The sequence below is a fragment of the Aquarana catesbeiana genome, linkage group LG01 (genome assembly GCF_042186555.1).
Source record: "Aquarana catesbeiana isolate 2022-GZ linkage group LG01, ASM4218655v1, whole genome shotgun sequence".
Lineage (NCBI taxonomy): Eukaryota > Metazoa > Chordata > Amphibia > Anura > Ranidae > Aquarana > Aquarana catesbeiana.
The window spans coordinates 52,230,057-52,253,668 of NC_133324.1; positions in this window are offsets into that span (position 1 = coordinate 52,230,057).

The window sequence follows — 23,612 nt, forward strand, 5'->3', positions numbered from 1 at the left end:
GGGATGGGCTCCCAACCATGTGGCCTCTGTGGCAACCAATCACAGTGATCACTTGATCAAGGTCACCTCTGTCTCTCAATTAGTCTTGTCATAAGAAGCCAGTGGGATGGGCTCCCAACCATGTGGCCTCTGTGGCAGCCAATCACAGTGATCACTTGATCGAGAGGTCACCTCTGTCTCTCAATTAGTCTTGTCATCAGAAGCCAGTGGGATGGGCTCCCAATCATGTGGCTTCTGTGGCAGCCAATCACAGTGATCACTTGATCGAGAGGTCATCTCTGTCTCTCACTTAGTCTTGTCATCAGAAGCCAGTAGGATCAGCTCCCAATCATGTGGCCTCTGTGGCAGCCAATCACAGTGATCACTTGATCGAGAGGTCACCTCTGTCTCTTGGCAATAACACTCACTTTAAAGGGCCAGCTGGGAGGCAGTCAAGAGGTTAAAGTGAGCACAGATTCCGTTAAAAAAAAATTATTGATTTACAGAATATATGTAAAAAAATGGTATATTCGTGAAAGGGCAAACCATCTGTGGTTATTTAGACTACATAACTGTAATTGAAAATGTGATAATAATTCAAATAAATCCCCCAAGTATTTAAATAATAAAACGTATTTGCCAAATGTTATGTTTTCCCCGTTGGTCTGGCATTAGTCATATTTTGGATTGATCAAATAGAAACGCATAAAGTTCTAAAGGTTTTTGAGGTTAAATTATGTTTTCAAATCCAGAGGGCATAATTTGGCGTGTCATGATTTAGGCTATTTTCAATTACTTTTACAACTGTATCCCCACATAATAGCACAATGTCATCTGCATATAGATAGACTTTGGAGATTCTGTGCGTATTTTTGTAGGTCATTAATATAAGAAAGAAGAAGAATAGTTCCCTAGGCGGAATCTTGCAGCATAGCCTTGTTAATTGTCCTTGTATCAGACAGACATTCATTACCAGCTTTCCTTGGCAAGTGATATGATTTGATTGCTTTATTTCATGGTTGAATCTAAAGAAGCCATATTTTACCAAACGCCATAGTCAAAATTAGAATTTTCTGAGGGCAACTCTAGCCAAACAGCTAGGCACACAGTCAAAAGAACTCTCAAGGAAGTAATTCATATGCCTTAAATTGTATGCACACCCAAACAATGAACATTTCTAATTTGGTCCCTTCTTGTCTTGTAAATATGTCATTGAAAGTGTTTTGTTATATCTGTTCATTAAGTATGAAAAAATATCTGTTGATCCTGCCAGAAATCGTGTCATCTGATAGCTCCTCGTGCTCTCTGCCTGTGTTGCTAAACCCTCTCTGTGGACTACAAACCACCTCTCCCCTTTTTAGAAGAGCAGAGGGAGAGGTCTTTGTAGTCCTCTTCTGGGGTAACGACACTGCTTCTAAATAAATGCAGTACAATAGGTAAGCATTTTCACCCTAGGACAGGAAGCGTGTGACTAGTTGTGTCATCAAATGAATATAAAGAGAGGCCAGTGGGAGGAATAGACCCTTGGAAAAAGTCTGATTATTGAAGCAAAACAGCAGGCCTTTTTGGTTGTCGAGGGTCAGGTGAGAGGGGAAGAATCTGGGGTAGCACTTGCAAGGGTTGCTGGGAATTCTTTCAAAGAAGAAGAAGGTTGTCCCACCCTCCCTCATGTATTGGTGGTCATCAGATTTATAGGTAATTGTCACAGCAGCTTGGCAGGTTGGGGGATCTTTGGGGGTCTGTGAAAATGTGAAATGGCTACAAAGTGGGGGTGCCCATCTGGGCTCCTCATTGGTGTCAGTTGTTTGCTGGGGCTCTGTACCTGTGGAAATTAGAAATAGTCAATTCTGAACCTGCCCTCAAGCCACTGGGGTGCAGCTGGGGATAAGGGTGGATTTACAGACAGCACAGTGGTTAAGTGGTTAGCACTTCAGTCTAGCAGCACTAGAGTCATTGGTTTTAATCCCGACCACGGCACTACCTGCCCGTAGTTTGCATGATCTCCATGTGCCGGCATGGGTTTTCTCCGGTTGGCTCCTGACTAAATTGGCCCTAGTATGTGCATGTAAAGTATGAATGTAAATTAGGGACCTTAGATTGTAAGCTCCTTGAGGGCAGGGACTGATGTAAATGTACAATGTATATGTGAAGGCCAGTGGGAGGAATAGACCCTTGGAAAAAGTCTGATTGTTGAAGCAAAACAGCAGCCCTTACCTAATTGGATGTCGAGGGTCAGGTGACAGGGGAAGAATCTGGGGTAGCACTTGCTAGGGTTGCTGGGAATTCTTTCAAAGAAGAAGAAGGTTGTCCCACCCTCCCTCATGTATTGGTGGTCATCAGATTTATAGGTGATGGAAATAAGGGAATAGGAATTTGGGGCTTTATATGAGGCCAAATAAATGTACCTCCATCCCCAATATTTGGAAATATAAAAGAACAAGATTTGGGACTTTGTATGAAACATGCAGCCAGGGAGACATCTCAGCATAGTACTGTAATAGTGTCTGGTGGATAAACCAGCAATTATGACCATATATCTAGACATGATAACATAATAACCAATCATAGTAAAATATGAAAGCTTTATTCCACAACATAACACATAGTAGCATGATAGCATAATGGCAATATAACACAATAGTAGCATAAGAAACACATACCAGACTGATTGCTGCATATCTCCACAATAAAACATAATATAAATTGGTATGATCCAATGAAACATAGTAATAATAACAATTGTAAATTGTATAATAGAGGGGAGCATTTAATATCTCGACGCGTTTCGTGGCTGTAATGCCACTCTTCAGGAGCAGATGCTGGAGAGATGTCTATAAATTGTTAAAAAAAGATATTAAATTGGGTAATTCTTTAGAGAAATTGTTGATATAGAGGAATGAGTCTCTCACTCGTACTTACAGATCAGATATGAGTCTGGACATGGAGAAATGAGGGTAAGTCGGGAAGATCATCAGCCCCGGGAGCTGAGGTGGCGATCCCCGCAGCATCGATGGAAAATCCACTAGGAAAGGACAATCAAGGGACAAATTCCCATGGATAAAAAGAGGTGGTGTGAATCACACGGGAATGGCCCATCTATAGGAAATAGTAGAATTGGGTATATAAGATATTATAGCATAAGGTATATAATATAGTGACTAATAATATAATATATTGTACATAGTTATGTGTCCACCTAGGGGATAAATAGTGTGACTGAGCCTAGGAAGGAACCGAGTTAATAGAGTGATAGTAACATACGGGTGTGCATAGATCAAAAGGGACTATCAGTAGGTAAGGTAGAAAGAACCAAGCCACCCAAGTAAGGGTGCAAGAAAAGGACTATAGAGCGATGAAAGGTAAAAAATCTATCAAGCTAGTACCTGCAGTTGCCTAGTGTGGACAATTTGGTCAAAGTAGTCCTCTTCTGGGGTAACAACACTGCTTCTAAAAAAATGCAATACAATAGGTAAGCATTGTCACCCTAGGACAGGAAGTGTGTGACTGGTTGGATCATCACATGAGTATAAAGAGAGGCCAGTGGGAGGAATAGACCCTTGGAAAAAGTCTGATTGTTGAAGCAAAACAGCAGGCCTTACCTAATTGGATGTCGAGGGTCAGGTGACAGGGGAAGAATCTGGGGTAGCACTTGCAAGGGTTGCTGGGAATTCTGTCAAAGAAGAAGAAGGTTGTCCCACCCTCCCTCATGTATTGGTGGTCATCAGATTTATAGGTGATTGTCACAGCAGCTTGGCAGGTTGGGGGATGTGTGGGGGTCTGTGAAAATGTGAAATGGTTGCAAAGTGGGGGTGCCCATCTGGGCTCCTCATTGGTGTCAGTTGTTTACTGGGGCTCTGTACCTGGGGAAATTAGAAATAGTCAATTCTGAACCTGCCCTCAAACCACTGGGGTGCAACTAGGGATAAGGGTGGATTTACAGACAGCACAGTGGTTAAGTGGTTAGCACTTCAGTCTAGTGTTGTGTAAATTGACAGCACTATATAAGTACCTGTAATAATCATTTTTGTAAAGCCTTTTTTTGGCAAAGAAACACCAAAGACCCCTTCTTGTAACCAACAGTCATTGCGTAATTTTTGGGGGGGATGTTTTTAGTTTTGATTACTGTAAAATTGGAACTGTTAATTGTTTTGGGGGTAAATAAAGGTAGGTATTTTTTTTTCAATTTCATTAAGGGGATGTTATTAACAAATCAATCAGTCAAAGAAAGAAAAGCCTTAAAAAATGAATGTGGTCACCACAAGAACTGTAATCTGCAATGCAAAGTTTACTTTCAAGCCCAGCTAATCCAGTCTCAACCCCCCTCCCACTACTCACGCTCTCCATGTTTCATTGCTGCCCTCCTCTTCCTTCTCTAAACCCTGATCACTGCTTCCCTTTTTGGTTGAATGGTGCCTGGTGTCACTCATCTGTTTCACCTGAGCTCAGGCTGTCAATGACTCTCCTCCTGGGGATTCCTCAACACATGGCAACAAAGCACAACGGCAACCACTCATTAAAGTGGTTGTAAACCCTCACATATACCCAGTGAAGTGAATAGCCTCAGATGATACAGAGATGAAACAAATCCTACTCCATACGTTTTACCTGTGTATCTGCTGTCTTCCCCTTTCTACATCCTTTCAAAAGTGCAGATTGTGTTAGAAATCCTTCTTCATCTGCCAGCAGTACATAGGGAAGGGTGGAGAGAGTGCACGTACACTTTGTGTGAGCTTATTGGAGGCAAGGAACACACACCTCCTCCACATAGGCATAGGAACGAATGAACATGCAGAGCTGTATTCTGAATAGACAAGCTCAGTGCTTATCTCCCTCTAAGCTCCCTCCCTGACACAAATTTTTAGCTCATGTTATCTCGCGTGTCAGAACTTGTCAGAAGTGACTCATGCTAATAACAGAGGAATGAAGCACCAGAGAGAAACGTCACTTAGAGCTTTGGAGAGAAAAAAGTAAACACTACAGATATGCTTAGTTCAAAATTCATGAATGGGGTTTACAACCACTTTAATAGACATGTGCGATTTGTTTTTTTATTAGGAATCCGAAACCAAATCTCCGAATCACGATAGTAACCAATTTCAACGAATCCAAAATAAATTACAACAAAACCCCAACAAAATCATTCATATTCATTCATTTCATTCGGATGGAATAATGCAATTGTGTTAATGTTTGAAGCATCTGAAATAATGTAACAACATAATGAATGATCCAAATTGATTTGGATCCATTCATTTTTATACTAGTGAGTGTAGCGTGACTATTCCAATAAGATTCTTTTTGTATTTGAGTTGAACTTGAGAGTATTTATTGCAATAAATACAGTAAGGTATAAAAGTGAAAAAAGATGAGGATTCCTACTTATTGTGTTTGAGTTGGACTAAGGTGGACCTAACACAATCTCTAAATCATAACATACCGAATTAATTCATTTTGCTCCATTCATTACTTTCCAATGCACATGACTCCAGTGGATATCATCCAATAAGATCACTCCATTTCTCTTTATGGGTTTGACTAGCAGGGATGACTCATAAGTAGTCTAACGAAAAAAACACAATAACCCTTTCCTGACCAGTTATCCTGTGGCAGGTTGGCTCCCCTGGGCGAACCGTCGTAGCTATACATCGCCTCGCCTTTCGACCACTAGGGGGCGCACGTGGCACGACTACGGAGCCGATGCACGTGCCCGACGGTCGCGATGACCGCTGGGCACCCGCAGATCGCTCCACACAGAGACAGAATGGAGATCTGTCAATGTAAACAGAGTGTGTGTTTATGTAAATGTAAACTCTGTGCTGTCAGGGGTGAGGAGAGCGATCTGTTGTTCATACTAAGTATGAACAATGATCACTCTCCTCACCCAGGCAGTCCCACCCCCCACCCCCCCAGTTAGAATCACTCCCCAGGTAACACAGTTAACCCCTTGATTGCTCCCTACTGTTAACCTCTTCCCTGCCAGTGACATTTACAGAGTAATTAGTGCATTTTTATATCACCATAATGTTGCAGTCCCGATAAAAAAAATCGCAGATCACCACCATTACTAGTAAAAAAAAAATAATAATAAAAATGCCATAAATCTTTCCCCTATTTTGTAGATGATATAACTTTTGTGCAAACCAATCAATATAAGCTTATTGTGATTTTTATTACCAAAAATATGTAGAAGAATACATATCGGCCTAAACTGGGGAAAAAAATAGCTTTTTTTTTACAAAAAATTGGGGATATTTATTATAGCAAAAAGTACAAAATATTGTGTTTTTTTTCAAAATTATCGCTTTTTTGTTTATAATAAAATTATATTATTATAGAGTTGTAAAAAAAAAAACCGCAGAGATGATCAAATACCACCAAAAGAAAGCTCTATATGGGAAAAAAAAGGCTGTCAATTTTGATTGGGTACAGTGGCGCACGACCGCGCAATTGTCAGTTAAAGCAATGCAGTGCTGTACCGCAAAAAAAGGCCTGGTCATTGAGCAGCCAAATCTTCCGGGGCTGAAGTGGTTAAAGTGGTTGTAAACCACTTTTGCCCACAGGGAAGCCTATAATAAGGCTTACCTGTAGGTACCGTGAATTTCTCCTAAATTTGCACAGTTTAGGAGATATTCACTGTATCTGCATGTGCCGATGTCATCAGCACACACGCACTTAAGAAACGGCTCGTTCGTGCCGTTTCTTCAGCTGCTGTGCCGTGACCGGCGGCTCCCGCACGCATACGCGGTAGCGACATCACCGCGGCTCCGGCCATTCACAACGCCGGAGCCTGCGAACCCGAAAGCAACATTCCGGAGACATGTCACAGCAGTGTATTGGGACCGCTGCGTCCTAAGGTAAGTATTTCATAATGAGCTAGTATGTGATGCATACGCCTTGAGTGAGTAAATTGCATTCATATTTTTGGTCCCCAAGTTCATTACTTTACATTTTTCAACATTAAATCTCATTTGCCATGTAGTTGCCCATCCCCATTATTTTATTGAGGTCCTCCTGTAAGGTTTCTATATCCTGAGGTGAAGTTATTGACCTGCTTATCTTCTTTATCAGCAAACACTGAGACTGGAGAGAGGAGAGTACTACACCCCATAGTGTAGTATGAATAAGAAGTTGAATGAACAAAACAGAACAAAACGTTGCACATACGAACAACTGAAGGGGTGCAGAGGCTTGACAGATGGCTGAAATGTTAGACCAGGGTCAGTGTGGAAGGTTATCACGTCTTGGCCACCGGCTGGGAAAAGCATGAGCTGCTGTAGAAATGTCACTGCCGGCAGGGATGTATGGAGCTGCTGCAACATTTTATTCTATTTTTGTTTATTAAAATTTGTATTCATACTACACTATGGGGTGTGCGCTCCTCTGTTCCTTCTCTTGTCTCATACAGGTTTGCAGTGCTAACCCACGCAGCTCAACAGCAGCAACTTCATAGCCATAGCAGCCTCAGGATTGTGTTTTTAATCTGGGTTACCTGCTTGTAGATATTACAGACTATACTGTATATCATCATTGATTTTATTTTATTTTTCTCATTGCTCGTATAGTTTCATGTTTATTGCTTTGATGCATGTATTGTACCTCTGAACCCATTCACGTCAAGCCTACACTTTTAGGACTTTTTGATTAATCGGCAACACAATCCTAATCAGACGTAGACTCTTGCTGGGTCAGTGGAGAGCCTAATTGGGCTCATTACACGGTTTATCGACACAAAAGGAAACACTGAGATTGAGCTATTTATGCCATCCTCTTTATGGTTTATGAATGCATTGAAAAGAATTGGTCCCAGGACAGAGCCTTGGGGTACCCCACTCACAACCCCAGATCAGTCTGAGTACACGCTATTTATCACCACCCTTTGGGCACGCCCCTGTAACCAGTTTTCTATCCAGGTACCGTATATACTCGAGTATAAGTCGACCCGAATATAAGCCGAGGCACCTAATTATACCACAAAAAAATGGGAAAACTTATTGACTCGAGTATAAGCCTAGGGTGAGAAATGCGCAGCTACTGTAAGTGGAAAAGAGGGTCAACAATGCCCATTTGCAGCCTCACTGTGCTGATTTGCAGCCATAGGTCCCCCGAACTTCAAACTCGGTAGTTAAGGGTTCCTAGATGCCCCCTAGCTGCAGCCAAAATTTGGGGTCTCTGGACCCAAAGGGTCCTGAAATGACATTGCTGCAGATGGACACAGTTGACCGACTTTGGGGCCCTGGGGTTCCTAGCACCAAGTGGCCCCGAGATACAGGGCCCCAAAAATCGGTTCAGAAAATGTCAAGCACTTTTCTGCAGCAGAGAATGACATTTTCCGGACCGAATTTTGGGGCCCCATATCTCGGGGCCACTTGGTGCTAGGAACCCTATATTTGGTGTGCAAACCCAGTGGAACTAGCACTACAACATATCCAATGGACACAGTTGACCGACTTTGGGGCCCTGGGGTTCCTAGCACCAAGTGGCCCCAAGATACGGGGCCCCAAATTCAGTTCAGAAAATGTCAAGCACTTTTCTGCAGCAGAGAATGACATTTTCCGAACCGATTTTGGGGCCCCGTATGTCGGGGCCACTTGGTGCTAGGAACACCAGCTATGTGGATATGTTGTGGTACTGGTTCCACTGGGTTTGCACACCAAATTTGGGGTTCCTAGCACCAAGCGGCCTCAAGATACGAGGCCCCAAAGTCGGTTCGGAAAATGAAATTTTTTGCTGCAGAAAAGTGCTTGACTCGAGTATAAGCCGAGGGGGGCACTTTCAGCACAAAAAAATGTGCTGAAAAACTCGACATACTCGAGTATATACGGTACATACACTATGGCAGCCCTCAACATTTCCACTCGCCTGCTTGCATTTGGTGAGTGGAAATAAGCTGAGGGTGAGTGGAAAGGGGGCGCTCAGCTCTCTGGCATGCCTGAATGACAAAAGCGATGCTGCCGTCACTCCTGTCATTCCGAACAGCACACAGTGCAGGTTGCAATGGCTGCTGGAAAGAGGATTTTGCTCCCCACTCCCTCCAGCTGTGGGACTTGATCTCCTCCGCCTACTTCCTGGCTCTTGTTTAGGCTGCTTGCTGTGTGGGTAGGATGGGGTTTGCGGCCAGGTTCTGAGATCCAGCCCACCTGCCTGAACCGAATGCCTGCCCACTCGCCCGCCTGCCTGCCTAAACCTCCCACCCGTCCGACCACCCGCCTGTCTGCACTCCTGGAAGAGTGAGATGTGGGCTTACCGGGAGCCACTGTGAGCTGAGGTAAGCTCAGCTGACTGTACTTGATTTCATTGCTTCTGCTCCCTGTCCAGCACCATGTCACTAGAGGAATGGGACTGGAGCAGGCTGGAATTGAGGAAGGGATAAACATTGCTGTATCATTGCCACTGACATCAATGCTTGGGAATAATAATGCGTCTGCTGACATCAATGCTGGGGGTTATTAATGCACCCACTGATACCTGTGATAGGGGTTATTATGGATAAAAAGTCCTGCGAGCCACAATACCTTATGCTTAGTGGATATCACTACTCAGCTGCATGCGTTAAACACGTCTCATATATCGTGCAAACGGTTAATACAAAAAAAAAATTGCTGCGCTAGAGTGTGCTATATTGTGCAAATCAGTGTTATAGCATACCAAAATGTATGTATATTTACGCATGTATAAAACCATAAATGGATACATATAATCAATACCCCCACTGGGTAAATAACAACTGTGATAAATAATAAATAATAAAGTGCTCCTTAATAATAAAAAGAAAAATATTCAAATGCTGTTTTGTACATACCCACTGAAGTGCAAAATGTACTTATATATGAATATACACGATCTAATCAAACAAACATGCTGGAGTGCATATATAATTGGTGTTAAATAAATCAATTCCAGAAAGTGCTTAGTGCCACACTGTTCATGTGAAAAAACAGTCCTTATTGAAGCAAATCTTATAAGTGATTTGTGGAAACCTGTGGACAGATCCTATGAAAGTGCTTATGTGTGATGTCCTCTGGTGTTATTTTTTAGCATGTTCATAACTTCCTTTGTGCCGCAGATCATGCTTTGGTGCAATCCGGTGACCCCCTCAGTTAATATGCTCACCACAGAGCGTGTGACTTAGCTGTTACACTAAATCAAACCACGCTTTTGAACCACCCCAGGGCTCTGTGCAGATTACCGGATCCCAGGCTCCAATGCGGTATCCAAAGATATATGGGAGAAAAAACTCGATAGTGTGATATTGTTTTAAAATGTATTAAATAAATAAATACACTCCCCAAATGGGGCACTCACAATCGTAAGGTGCGTCAGTGCACCACTCTATACAAAGCGTACGAACAATGAGCCGGTAATGGGATATGGTATGCGTCTCATCACTGGCAGGTTCACTACCTCTCGCTCCGTCCTAGCCCCTCCCCAACGTGTGGCGGCACAGGGATCACGTGTCTTCCTCAGGGAGATTGTGATTGGACAGCCAATCTGTCAGTTAAATACAGCGCCCGCAACCATTTTGTCATGGTACGCGGACACTCTAGTGTTAGGCTATATGTTGTATTGAAGCGCTTCATGCTGAATAGTATTCAGGGGACATCTATTGGCAAGCTCATCACATGTGTACCAATCATATGGAACAATACGGAGAGCCAAAAGATCCAATGTTCATCAAAATGACAAGCGCTACATAATAGGTCATTTAAATGGGTAATTAAATGAAAACTTTGCAGATGTGACTCTATTATCCAGGACGGAGGTCGATGGTCAACATACCATACCCACTACTATTTAGGATACCATAATCTTAGCTTTACTACAATACAAATATGAATATTCAAGAATAAGACTAATAAAAACTCAAAAGCTTGTCCTGTACACATGATCGGACATTCCGACAACAAAATCCTAGGATTTTTTTCCGACGGATGTTGGCTCAAACTTGTCTTGCATACACACGGTCACACAAAGTTGTCGGAAAATCCGATCATTCTGAACGCGGTGACGTAAAACGCGTACGTCGAGACTATAAATGGGGCAGTAGCCAATAGCTTTCATCTCTTCATTTATTCTGAGCATGCTGGGCACTTTGTGCGTCGGATTTGTGTACACACGATCGGAAATTTCGACAACGGATTTTGTTGTCAGAAAATTTTATAGCCTGCTCTCAAACTTTGTGTGTCGGAGAAAATGGATGGAGCCCACACACGGTCGGAATTTCCGGCAACAAGGTCCTATCACACATTTTCCGTCTGAAAATCCGACCGTGTGTACGGGGCATAAGAATAATAATAACATAATATAAATAAATATCCTACAAATAGGTTAATGGCAACGGAATGTATAGATAGAACTTGAAATCCATACAATCCTCTTTAGTCTCTGAGCCGGCAGACCAACCAACCAGTCAACGATATCGCACCATGTACGGTGGAATCAAAAAAATATCAATATAAATAAAAATAAATAAAAATAAATAAAACTAAAAATAAAAAATCTTTAATTAATAATAAAATAAAATTAAAATTAAAATAGCTTCATTAGCCTGCGCCGATAGTTATAACTAAACAACCTATAAGAAAATATTGCAACCCCAAATATAAGGCATAAATAAACTATATATAATTAGTAGGCGAATATTGTACACAGAACCATATATCATATAAATATCTGTGCATTAATAGCATATATGTATTAAAATCTAAATATTTTAATTTAATTTATGTGGATATGTTACCCCCACATCATATATATTGATATAATGTGAGGTATTAATTGAATAACAATAAAAAATATATATATATTGAAATAAAAATAAAATGTGAAAGTAAAGGAAACCCTGTCATGATGCCAACAAGCTGTTAATAATTACTTAAAAAGCATCTTAAATCGAACTCTTTGTTCAATCCACCAGGTGATATTGAGCCAAGCTGGTGTATCCACCAAGATTCACGCTTGCTTATCTCTCTAATACAATTTGAGTCCCTCCAGTGATGCTTAGGCGCCTCTATACCCCAGAAGTGCATCCCTGCCGTGCTCTGATTGTGAACATCTTTGAAATGTATGGATAGATAATGCTTATCAAATCCCTTTTGTATGTTTCTAACATGTTCTTCCATACGGTCTTTGAGAGCTCTTATAGTGTGACCAACATAAAATAAATTGCAGGGGCATTTGACTATATATACAACCCCTACAGTATCACATGAGATAAAATCCCTAATAGTATGCATCTGACTGGTTTGAGGGTTACAGAATTATCCTACTTTCTTTATGTTGGTTGGTTCTCTTATGCAACTATAGCATCTTCCACATCCATGAAAGCCCTTTAGGTCCCAAAACATCTTGGGTTTTGAAGGGGGTGGTTCTACAACATTGTGCACCCATTGTGGGGGTTATTATGGTGTCCATGGACATGAATGCTGGGGGTTATTAATGCATCCTCTGATACCTGTGTTGGGGGTTCCTTATGTGTCCTCCGATACCTGTGTTGGGGGTTATAAATGTGTCCACTGATACCTATGTTGGGGTTATTAATGTATCCTCTGATACCTGTGTTGGGGATTATTATGGCGTCCACTGACATCAATGCTGGAGGTTATTAATGCATCCACTGATATCAATGCTGGGGGTTATTAACGCATCCTCTGGTACCTGTGTTGGGGGGTTATTATGGCATCCACTGGCACCAATGTTGGGAGGTATTATGGCGTTCAGGGCAGAATTAGGGGCAGGGTAGGGGTTGGGTGGGGCAACTGGTGGTGAGTAACTCTTAAGTCCTGGCTAGGAGCTCAGGGCTTGAACTTTTGAGACCTCCACTATGGTATAAGCCAACAGACCTCAATTTGTGAAATAAGCATTTTTGGGGAACTGCATCAAATGCTTTTGCAAAATCCACATATCCAAGGGCCTACCTTTATCTAGATCAGAGTTTCTCAACTAAAGTTCCGTGGAACTCTGGGGTAGGGTTGCCACCTCATTCATTTAAACCCATACACATATTAATTACACAGATTCTGAGGCTAATTTAATGCAAATAAGGCGCTAAGTGAGTTTGATTACCACCTTAATCAGCCACAAAATCTGTGTAATTAATCTGTGTTCGGTTTTAAAGGAATGAGGTGGCAACCCTACCCTGGGGTTCCTCCTGAGGTTGCTAGGGGTTCATTGAGCAATGACCACTTTCTGCCTCTCAGATAAGTTCCCATTGACACCATTGATTTTTTAGCTATCTGTAAGTGGTTATTTCTTCTCAATGTCCACAAGTGTAAGGAGCATTCTTCCCACTGACCATCACACTAATGTATTTTAATTTGTGAATATAGTCCCTGAGACGGAAAGTTATTTCAAGGGTTCCTCTGTCTTGAAAAAGACTGATCTAGATGGCAGCTCACTCCCTCATAGAACGTTAGCAAATTTGTCTGGCAAGAACGATCCTTCATAAACCCATGGTGATTATTACTAAAGAAAAAAACAGTTTTTTTCAGCAAATTCTTGGATATAGTCCCTTATAATCCCCTCCAATAACTTGCAAACTATTGATGTTAGACTAACTGGTATGTAGTTTCTAGAAAATGAATATTTGTCCTTTTTGGAACATATGTACCAAGTTTGCCTTTCGCTAATGAGCTGGTACCATTCCAGTCAGTAAGCTGTCCATAAAGATTAGACAGAACGGTCTGGCTATAACCTAGCTAAGTTCTTTGAGGACTCTCTGGAGTAAGCCACCTGGTCCTGGTGATTTATTTAGGTTAAGTTTTTCACGTCTAATTTGGACACTGGCTTCTGTTAGCCACAGGTACATTTTGTGATGTGTTGCTAACAATACAGTCATGATTGTTATACCCCTGCTTTTCCAAACTGAAAACTGAGGTGAGGAATACATTTAGTACAGTTGCCTTCTCCTTATCTCTATATAGCGGGGGCCCTGCGGGCCCGCATCTTCCTCCGGCACACACACACACAGACAGGCCCTCAGGAAAAGAAACAGTCTGTCAGCTATTGCGGGCTGATATTCCCCCCTCCCTCCTTGGTGACACCATGTGGGAGGGCGAAACGCGTTAACACAATTTCTGGTTTCCGAGTCCAAACGACATGACTTCTGGTTTTGGTGGAACAGCTCTGATCACTGTATAACTGTCAATGGTTCCAAAAAAGTGTCAAAAGTGTCCGATCTGTCAGCCGCAATGTCGTAGTCCCGCTAAAAATCACAGATCACCGCCATTACTAGTAAAAAAAATAATAAAAATGCCATAAATCTATCTCCAATTTTGTAGACGCTATAACTTTTGCGCAAACCAATCAATATACGCTTATTGCGATTTTTTTACCAAAATCATGTAGAAGAATACATATTGGCCTAAACTGATGAAGAAATTAGTTTTTTTTTTTTTTTATTTGTTTTTTTTTTGCATATTTATTATAGCAGAAAGTAAGAGTGTTTTTTTTTTTTCAAAATTGTCGCCCTTTTTTTGTTCAAAGCGCAAAAAATAAAAACCGCAGAGGTGATCAAATACCACCAAAAGAAAGCTGTATTTGCGAGAAAAAATGAACATGAATTTTTTTTGGGTACAACATCGCACGGCCGCACAATTGTCAGTTAAAGCAACTCAGTGCCGTATCCCAATAAATTGCCTGGTCAGGAAGGGGGTAAATGTTTCCGGGGCTGAAGTGGTTAATGTTAAAAGTCACATTACCTACATGTCCCACCTGCTTTACAGTGAGGAAAACAAGTGTAAGTGACAAGACCAGCTGTGTACTACATCTTTGGCAGGTGCAACAAAAAAAAAAGCTATGTATAAAAACTGTTAGGCTCTTAACTTGGAGTGCTGCCTTAAATCTGTGAAGGGTCTTTTCTTGGTTGCCAGATCACAAGCATTTCTTGCCAAGGTGAGCTGATGACCAGGATTTATCTCGCCTCTTTTATATACGCATCAAAGCACGTAAACAACATTCTTGTTTTGATGTTCTTTCAGAGAAAGAGATAAAAAGGAAACATCCAAACTTCTGATGTCTTCACACATTAATCAAGACAACGTGGCTGAAATTGCATTGAGTGCTAAAGACTGCGAAAATCATTTAAAAAAAAAATATTTATTAATATTTAAAATAAAAATGATTTAAAATAATTTATTAATAAAAATAAATAAAAACGAGCCTGAATCTTAGACTACAACTATGAGGCACATACACATATTCAGTCACTAACGCTGCAAGTGAATTCTGTAGATCACTACAGTCATACATGATTTTTCTTCCAAAAACCTCTAAGGAGTGCTCATTAGAGAGAATAGGTTTCTTAACAAGGAGGTAACTAAAGTAATTTGTGAAAAATGCATACATAAAAAGACTACAAATCTACACTATATAAAATTGACGTCAGAGATTTAGTAATACAAGACTTTAGAGGTCGCAAAAAAAAAAATACCAATGATAGTTTCCTCTGGTTGGCATCCCAAACATTAGCCATATCAAAAATTACAAAGAAGCTAGGGATTTTTAAAACCATAACCCCAGGAAAATATTCATATATGACTCTACATACAAATATATGAAAATGGTTAACAAAGCTTTATTATAAATGTTCCAAAATGCAGGTGATATACAATAAAACCATACAGAATGCTTATGGTATTCTAATTTAAGCGTCAGCGTATGAAGAGTCTTTATATTAATTCTTTTCTGGAATATAAATTTTTTAAATTCCTACTAATTCGATCAAAAGGTAAGTCAATTTCTATGCCACATCCCTAAATTTGATGCATCGAAACTATACTCATAGTAAAAATGTGGGACTTTTGAGGCACAGCATTTTGGTAAAAAAATATAACATTTTATTTCAATTTCTTAAAGTTGGACAAATTCGGTCCATACAGCAACAGATACAATTATAAAACAATTGATTCAAAATTACTGCAGCGATTTGCACGTGACAGTCTTTTCATCTCAACGTGTTTCTTGCACATGGTCCTCTTCATCAGGAGCTAACAGACTTTTAACTAATGCCATCTAAATAGAGTGACAACATTTTGATAGTCATATCAATTTATAACAAAATTTCACATATCATGCCATGACCCTCCCCAAGAGCTATAACATGTGCCCAGATATTTCCACTCATGAGTCCAAACATATATTGCACAAGGGTCCCAAGGGGAGCCCTCTCCCCCGTCTCCTCCTCCTCCAACCTCTAACCTCCAATATGATTTTATCTATTTACTTGTTTTGTGAATCTTCTTAAATAATTTTTGTGTACTATAGGTACTACCTCATGGCTTAATGTTGTTTGTTCATTTATAATAGTTTAAAAGAAACATAGGAACTGTTTACATTGTCATGAAATAGAATGAATTTGTTGGGGAAGCCCCATTGTTAATACATATCTTTGTCCCAACTGATTAAATTAAAAAAATCCTACCTTTTTTGTAATTTTTGGAGCATATATTCAGTAATTGACACTTACTGTTGATGTGTCTAGATTGTGTGGGACTTATATACAAGCTGTGTCTAAAAAGTTTGGTGAATGATCCGATATCTTGGACACATGGCTATCCAGAGAAGTCAAGAAGCGCCACCTAACGTGAAGTATACATGGCCGTCAGGGTAAACCTGCTGCAGACAGTCAAACATAGTCAGTGTGAGAGGTAGGGTCACTGTCAGGAAAGTCCCCGTAGAAGACACAGCGGTGGCCACTCTGGCATAAGCCTGTGCGCGTGTGTGCTCTCTAACGCGCGCGCACACGCGTGGCACTCAGCGCCAAATGGCCTACTTAAACTGGGGATGCACACAGGATCAGTGCTGTTTGATCTGCAGCTCCCTGTGACCCCTGCTCTGGTTTTTCTGCCTTTGCGTGTTTGATCTCCTGAACGACCCGGCTTGACCTTAGGACTCTCTGTGCTCTCTGCCTGCACCCAACCTCGGCCTGCCTCTGACTTTGAACCTGCCTGCTCCTCTGATCCTCGTTGCCTGCCAGTTGTTAACCCGGCCTGTGACCTGACCTGTCTGCCTAGCTCCTGCTCCAGCATCACCTGTCTGTGCATTAACCAGCCTGCTTCTTCCACTGGAATCCACAAACCCCTGAACTGTGTACAGGACTGTTTGATCCAACTTCTGGGTATGGATATCGGCGTGCTCCAGCTTCCAGCCTGTCTGCTGTTCGGACCTTCCTTCTGGTTGGTGGTCACCTCAACAGCATCTGGGACCCCGGAGCCACCCTTCCAGCAACTAACCTGCCAGGCTCTTATACCACTCTGCACTCCCGTGACTTCTGTCTGCTCTACCAGGGGCCACGAGTCAGATATGTAAGGGAGGCCTTCCTCTGCACTACCAGGCTCATCAGTCAGGTACGTGAGAATCGGTGACTAAGATGCATGTATACAGGATGGAAGCCGTGAGCAGAAAATGTGTTTACAACTGGTTCAAACGATTTCGTGACAGGAAGGGAATGACTGAGGATGAACCACATTCGGGTTGGCCGTTGACAAACAGAACCCCAGACATGAGGGAACGAGTGAGACAAATGCTGACACAAGATTGGCGACTGACTTTACGATTAATGGCGGAGGAATTGGGCATTAGCAAGGACACAGTGTGCACCATCGTCCAGCAAAGATTTGGGTAAGTGGAAGATCTGTTCCCGGTTTGTGCCACACAAGCTGACAGACGAACAGAAAGCAAACCGGATGGAAACCTCTGAAGATTCCATTACTGTGTGTGACCAGGATCCATCCTGCACCTGCGCACTGTGCAATCCGTGTGCTCCAATTCTTGGTTCAATGTGCTGTACCTGTACTTGATCATCCACCATATGCCCCTGATCATGGTGCCTGTGGACTTCTTTCTGTCTCCCCACATGAAGAGCATCATGAAAGGTGCAGATTTTGCGGACATAGCGGAAATCCAAGAATGTGTGACAGCGGTTCTGCGATCGATTCCTAAAGAGGCCTTTGTTCGTTTCTAGAAGCTTTATGAACGTTGCAAAAAGTGTGTTGTTGATGCCGATTATTTTGAAGGCCAATAAAGGTAATTTGTTTGTTTCTTCTGTTTTGTTTGTTTTCTGATACGATTCATCAAACTTTTTAGACACACCTTGTAAATTTGGCCTTACCAGGAAGGAAAACACTTACAGTCTCCCCCCCCCCTTTGAAAGAGTAGGTTTGAACTGGCTGGAAGAGACGAGAGCTCTCTCAGCCAACTGTCTGCTTTTACTAGTAGGATTTTTGCCATTCACAATTTACAATTGTCATTGATTATCAGTGACCAATGAAACCTACTACTATTTGAAGACTATAGGGTCTATTTACTAAAGTGAAATAGGCTTTTCATTTAAAAAAAAGGAATTTTCTCTGCCAACTACTACCCACTCTTGTGCACAATCATGGCTCTCATGACTTCTTGGCGATTCTCCACTTTATCCTGGATCGGCCTTATCCATGCGGTCAAGATGACCATTCTCCCAAAGATTATTTACTTTTTTCGAACCCTTCCTGTCCGGGTCCCTGCCTTCTATCTGCGGCTACTTCAGAACAGACTTCTCACCTTTATCTGTGCATATAAACGCCCCAGGGTTTCCCGCTCTACTCTCTATGCTCATAGGTTACAGGGTGGGCTGGACGTTCCGGACGTTGCAAAGTATTACCAAACAGCCCAAATTTCCCAACTCTCCATGCTCCACGCAACTTCTGATATCCCCCTATGGGTTCTCCTGGAGGTACCCAATTGCACGCCTGTCCCTATCTCGGCCTTATTATGGCTACCCCCTAAAATGCGACCGCCTTCTGCCAGCCCCCTCATGACACACAGTCTGAAATTATGGGACTCGATACGATACTCGGGCAAGCTTATGTCCCCATTCTTGCTGCTGCTTCCCCTCTTGAATAACCCTATGTTTCCACCTGGCCTGGAACAACCCCACATTTTTTCATGGTGGCCTGCCCATGGGTTTTCCCTGGTTCGTCACTTTCTTCATACCCGCGCCTTTCCCACGTGGTCCTCATTTCAAGAGACCCATGAAGCTCCACCTGCCGAACTCTTCCGTTACATCCAACTGCGACACTGGATAACTTCCCTCCGGCGCCTAGGCTCCTTTCCGTATCAAATGACTGCCTTTGAGCACTCCTGCCAACATTGTCCAGGTGCTTGCTGCACCATTTCTATGATCTACTCCTTACTAACTGCTGGCAACACTTCCACTACCCTTTCCTATGTGCTTAAATGGGAACGCGACCTGTCCCCCATAGATCTAGCAGACTGGAGTAAAGCCTGGTCCAGCATAGCAAAATGCTCCTTTAACACTGCCACATTGGAGGCGGCCTATAAGGTCCTCCTGCGCTGGTACTGGGTCCCAGCCTGTATCGCCAAATCAAACCCATCATGCAATGACAGATGCTTTCGAGGTTGTGGTCAATAGGAGATGAACTGCACACATGGTGGTCTTGCCCCCGTCTTGTAGGCTTCTGGTCAAGGGTCTTTGGTCTACTTTCCTCCCTATTTCATGCTCCCTTCCGCAAAGACCCCAAATTTGCATTACTCCATTGCCCGCTCCCGGGCCTCTTCTCTCATCAACAGAAACTAGCTACATACTTATTTATTGCCGACAAACGAACAATAGCGAGGGCTTGAAAAAAACATTCCATCTCATTTGCAGTGGTGAAGAATTCCTTGACGACCCTCATGATCCACGAGAAAATGTCCAGCGTCCTCCATGACTCTCATGCAAAATTTCTTAAGGTATGGGCCCCGTGGTGGTCCTAAGCACTCCCTAATCTAAATCCGACTAGTCTAGGTCTGTAAATTCAACTTGAACTAGCCTCCAGCCTGGGGGAACCCTTTTTTCCCCCATTTCCTCTCTGGGCCTCTCGCCCGCCGCTCTGTTCTACACTTACCTCCCTCCCTCCCCCCCCCCCCGTTGTTGTATATGTGTTCTTTCCTTTTTTTTTTTCTCTTCTCATGTTTGTTTGTCTCCCTCTTCCCTGTTTTGCAGACAACTCCGCTCACTCTTGTCCGCCTTAGTCCCTGGGCCTCATGGCTTGGGCATAGCGCACTGACCTCTGGCCCTGGCTGGCAGGTCAATGTCAGTTGATAAAATACACCCTTAAAATATGTTTCATTATGTACTTTCATGTAAACCTTTTTCTTATGTTTTTTGTACATATCCCCTGCGTGGGAATTTGTTACCTGGGTTTTCCCTTTTTCATATTTCAATAAAAACATTGTACCAGAAAAAAAAGGAATTTTCCCTTAGCTTAGTGAAAATGGTGAAAATTAACTTTGCAAAGAACACCCAATTACCTGCAAGGAGAAAAAAAAAGTTGTATTTTTGCTGCACATGATTGGATGATGGAAGTCATCACAGATTCACCTCATTCACTAAAGGAAAATCCTTTTGCAAAGTGAACCTCCTATTTGCCTTTAGTAAACAAGCCCCAACACTTGGAACTTTTATATTGTCAGGTATCCTGTCTGAACGTTGTCCATCTTCCCCACAAGCTGTTTTCATTGGGTAATAAACTGTTAAAACTTACTACTGCTGCCCAAATGCTCAGTCCAGAATATGCCAAGTTTTCACCCTTAGGTTGGATGCAACTAATGAGCTTCAAAGATGGCAAATCTCTCTCCTGCCAAGTAAAGAACTGACCCCGAGAAGATGATTTATTTCTCAGAAAAGAATATACTTTGCTAATTAAAGTGTATCTAAGCGAAACTTTTTCACATTTTAGATTAAAGTAGAAAGTGTTAAAATTATTTTTTTTTCCATCTGTGTCTGATTGGATAGAGTCCCCTTCATTTCTTGTTCTCAGAGGCGGCTCTAGGCTTTGTGAGGCCTTAGGCAATACTTACACATGAGGCCCCACGGACTGGGATGCTCCGTGATGAGGCCGCTATTCCTCAGGCTGCGGGCAGTATCTGATTTGTCCGTCAGCTCTTAAGCCACAGAGTCCCAGTGGGGGTAGGCGGAGCCGCCGGCGTCAACTTCAGTGATTGAGAACAGGCAAATTAGGCGTCCGCGAGGCCCCTGTGAGTGTGAGGCCTTAGGCGACCGCCTAATTTGCCTAATTAGAGAGCCGCCTCTGCTTGTTCTGTATGTAGGCAGGTGCAGTTAGCTAGTCTGCCTCTAGGTGGCTATGTGCCATAATAATGTCTGGTTATAGCAGACAGTGTCATCAGGTGCTAGGCCCCTGTTAGGTAGAGCCCTTCTGCAGTGATGTCATCGGTGAGTCAGTGCCCAGTTATATGTGAGGTTGGGAGGAGCCCTACTTCACTTGGGGCATGGAAGCCAAGCACCCCTTACCAGCACAGTTGTAATCAGCATGCGGAGGCCCTGTACAGGGCAAGAGGCAGTGGAAAAGTAGACCTGCATCTTAGAAGAGCCAGCTGTAGACTTTCTGACCTTTATGGAGGTGGGGGCCACGGCAGATTGTAAAAAGGCATTTTAGATCAGGTCGAGAGTTCCCTGAGGGAGGCCATTCCCCTGGAGGGTCCTGGGAGAGATGTACCCATGGAGGAGGTGACATAATGTAAAGTGACTCCGGAATGTATTTGGAAGTGATGTGACTGTTATGCCATCTCTTGAGTATCATCAGTAAAGGTCAGCAACACAATTCATCTGTGGACATTCTTTCATTGAGATATAAAGGTCAACAGCCAGGAATTTTCATGTGGATGCCTCTGGCATGGAGTGGACACAATATGGTGGAGAGTTCAGCCTCAGCAGGAGAGATAGTGTTCTCGCAAAGGCAGCAGTTGGACAGGGACTTGTGTTTTTGGTGCCAATTCTACTCAATCATAAAGTCCTTCTTACATGTAGACACCACAGGAACTAAGCCAAAATCCCACTTAGACAGTTGTCACCTAAACAACTTAAATTAATTATGACCTTGTGAGCTGCTATGACCCAAAAAAAAAAGGTAATTCCAAAAACAATCCAAAAATGCATGCCAAATAATGTGTAGTCAATCGCTCACACTCTACACACTCTCATATATAAAGTATCTCACAAAAGTGAGTAAACCCCTCCCATTTTTGGAAATATCTAACAGTGTAAATTTGCTGCCCCCTCAAAATAACTCGACACACAGCCATTAATGCCTAAACTGCTGGCAACAAAAGTGAGTACACCCCTAAGTGAAAATGTCTAAATTGGGCCCAAAGTGTCAATATTTTGTGTGGCCACCATTATTTGCCAGCACTGCCTTAACCCTCTTGGGCATGGAGTTCACCAGAGTTTCACAGGTTGCCACTGGAGTCCTCTTCCACTCCTCCATGACGACATCACAAAGCTGGTGGATGTTAGAGACCTTGAGCTCTTCCACATTCCATTTGAGGATGCCCCAAAGATGCTCAATAGGGTTTGCGTCTGGAGACATGCTTGGCCATTCCATCACCTTTACCCTCAGCTTCTTTAGCAAGGCAGTGGTCGTCTTGGAGGTGTGTTTGGGGTCGTTATCATGTTGGAATACTGCCCTGTGGCCCAGTCTCCGAAGGGAGGGGATCATGCTCTGCTTCAGTATGTCACAGTACATGTTGGCTCTCATGGTTCCCTCAATGAACTGTAGCTTCCCAGTGCCGGCAGCACTCATGCAGCACCAGACCATGGCACTCCCACCGCCATGCTTGACTGTAGGCAAGACACATTTGTCTTTGTACTCCTCACCTGGTTGCCGCTACACATGACACGCTTGACACCATCTGAAGTAATAAGTTTATCTTGGTCTCATCAGACCACAGGACTTTATTCCAGTAATTCATGTCATTAGTCTGCTTGTCTTCAGCAAACTGTTTGCAGGCTTCCTTTTGGGAGGACAGCCATGCAGACCAATTTGATGCAGTGTGCGCCATATGGTCTGAGCACTGACAGGCTAACCGCCCACACCTTCAACCTCTGCAGCAATGCTGGCAGCACTCATACGTCTATTTCCCAAAGACAACCTCTGAATATGACTCTGAGCATGTGCACTCGACTTCTTTGGTCGACCATGGTCAGGCCTGTTCTGAGTGAAACAATTCTTTTTTGTAGATCCTCAGAGAGTTATTTGCCATGAGGTGCCATGTTGAACCTCCAGTGACCAGTATGAGAGAGTGAGAGTGATAACACCAAATTTAACACTCCTACTCCCCATTCACATCTGAGACCTAGTACAAAATATTTTACAGCGCACACATACAAGAATGACATTTCCTGCAGGGCTAGTTAAAAACACCTGAAAATACGGGGGTTTGGTCACACTATATGGTCATATAGTGCTAAGCCCACTTACTGCGACAAAGTACCCCAAATTAGTGGGTCCTACACTAGTAATAGAATGGAAGATCCTTTGTCTCAACCATGGGAGCTGAACTCTTCTATGTGGTCTATGTGGTCAGGGCCTATTACAATATACAAGAACATATTTGGGGGGCACACCATACAATGCGTTTAAATTCAAGATGGTGCTGCTATAAGACCTACAAACAGTACAAAATATTTTACAGCGCACACATACAAGAATGACATTTCCTGCAGGGCTAGTTAAAAACACCTGAACATATTCAAAAATACGGGGGTTTGGTCAAGCTATATAGTCATATAGTGCTAAGCCCACTTACTGCGACAAAGTACCCCGCAGTAAGCGTGTCGCAGTAAGTGGGCTTAGCAC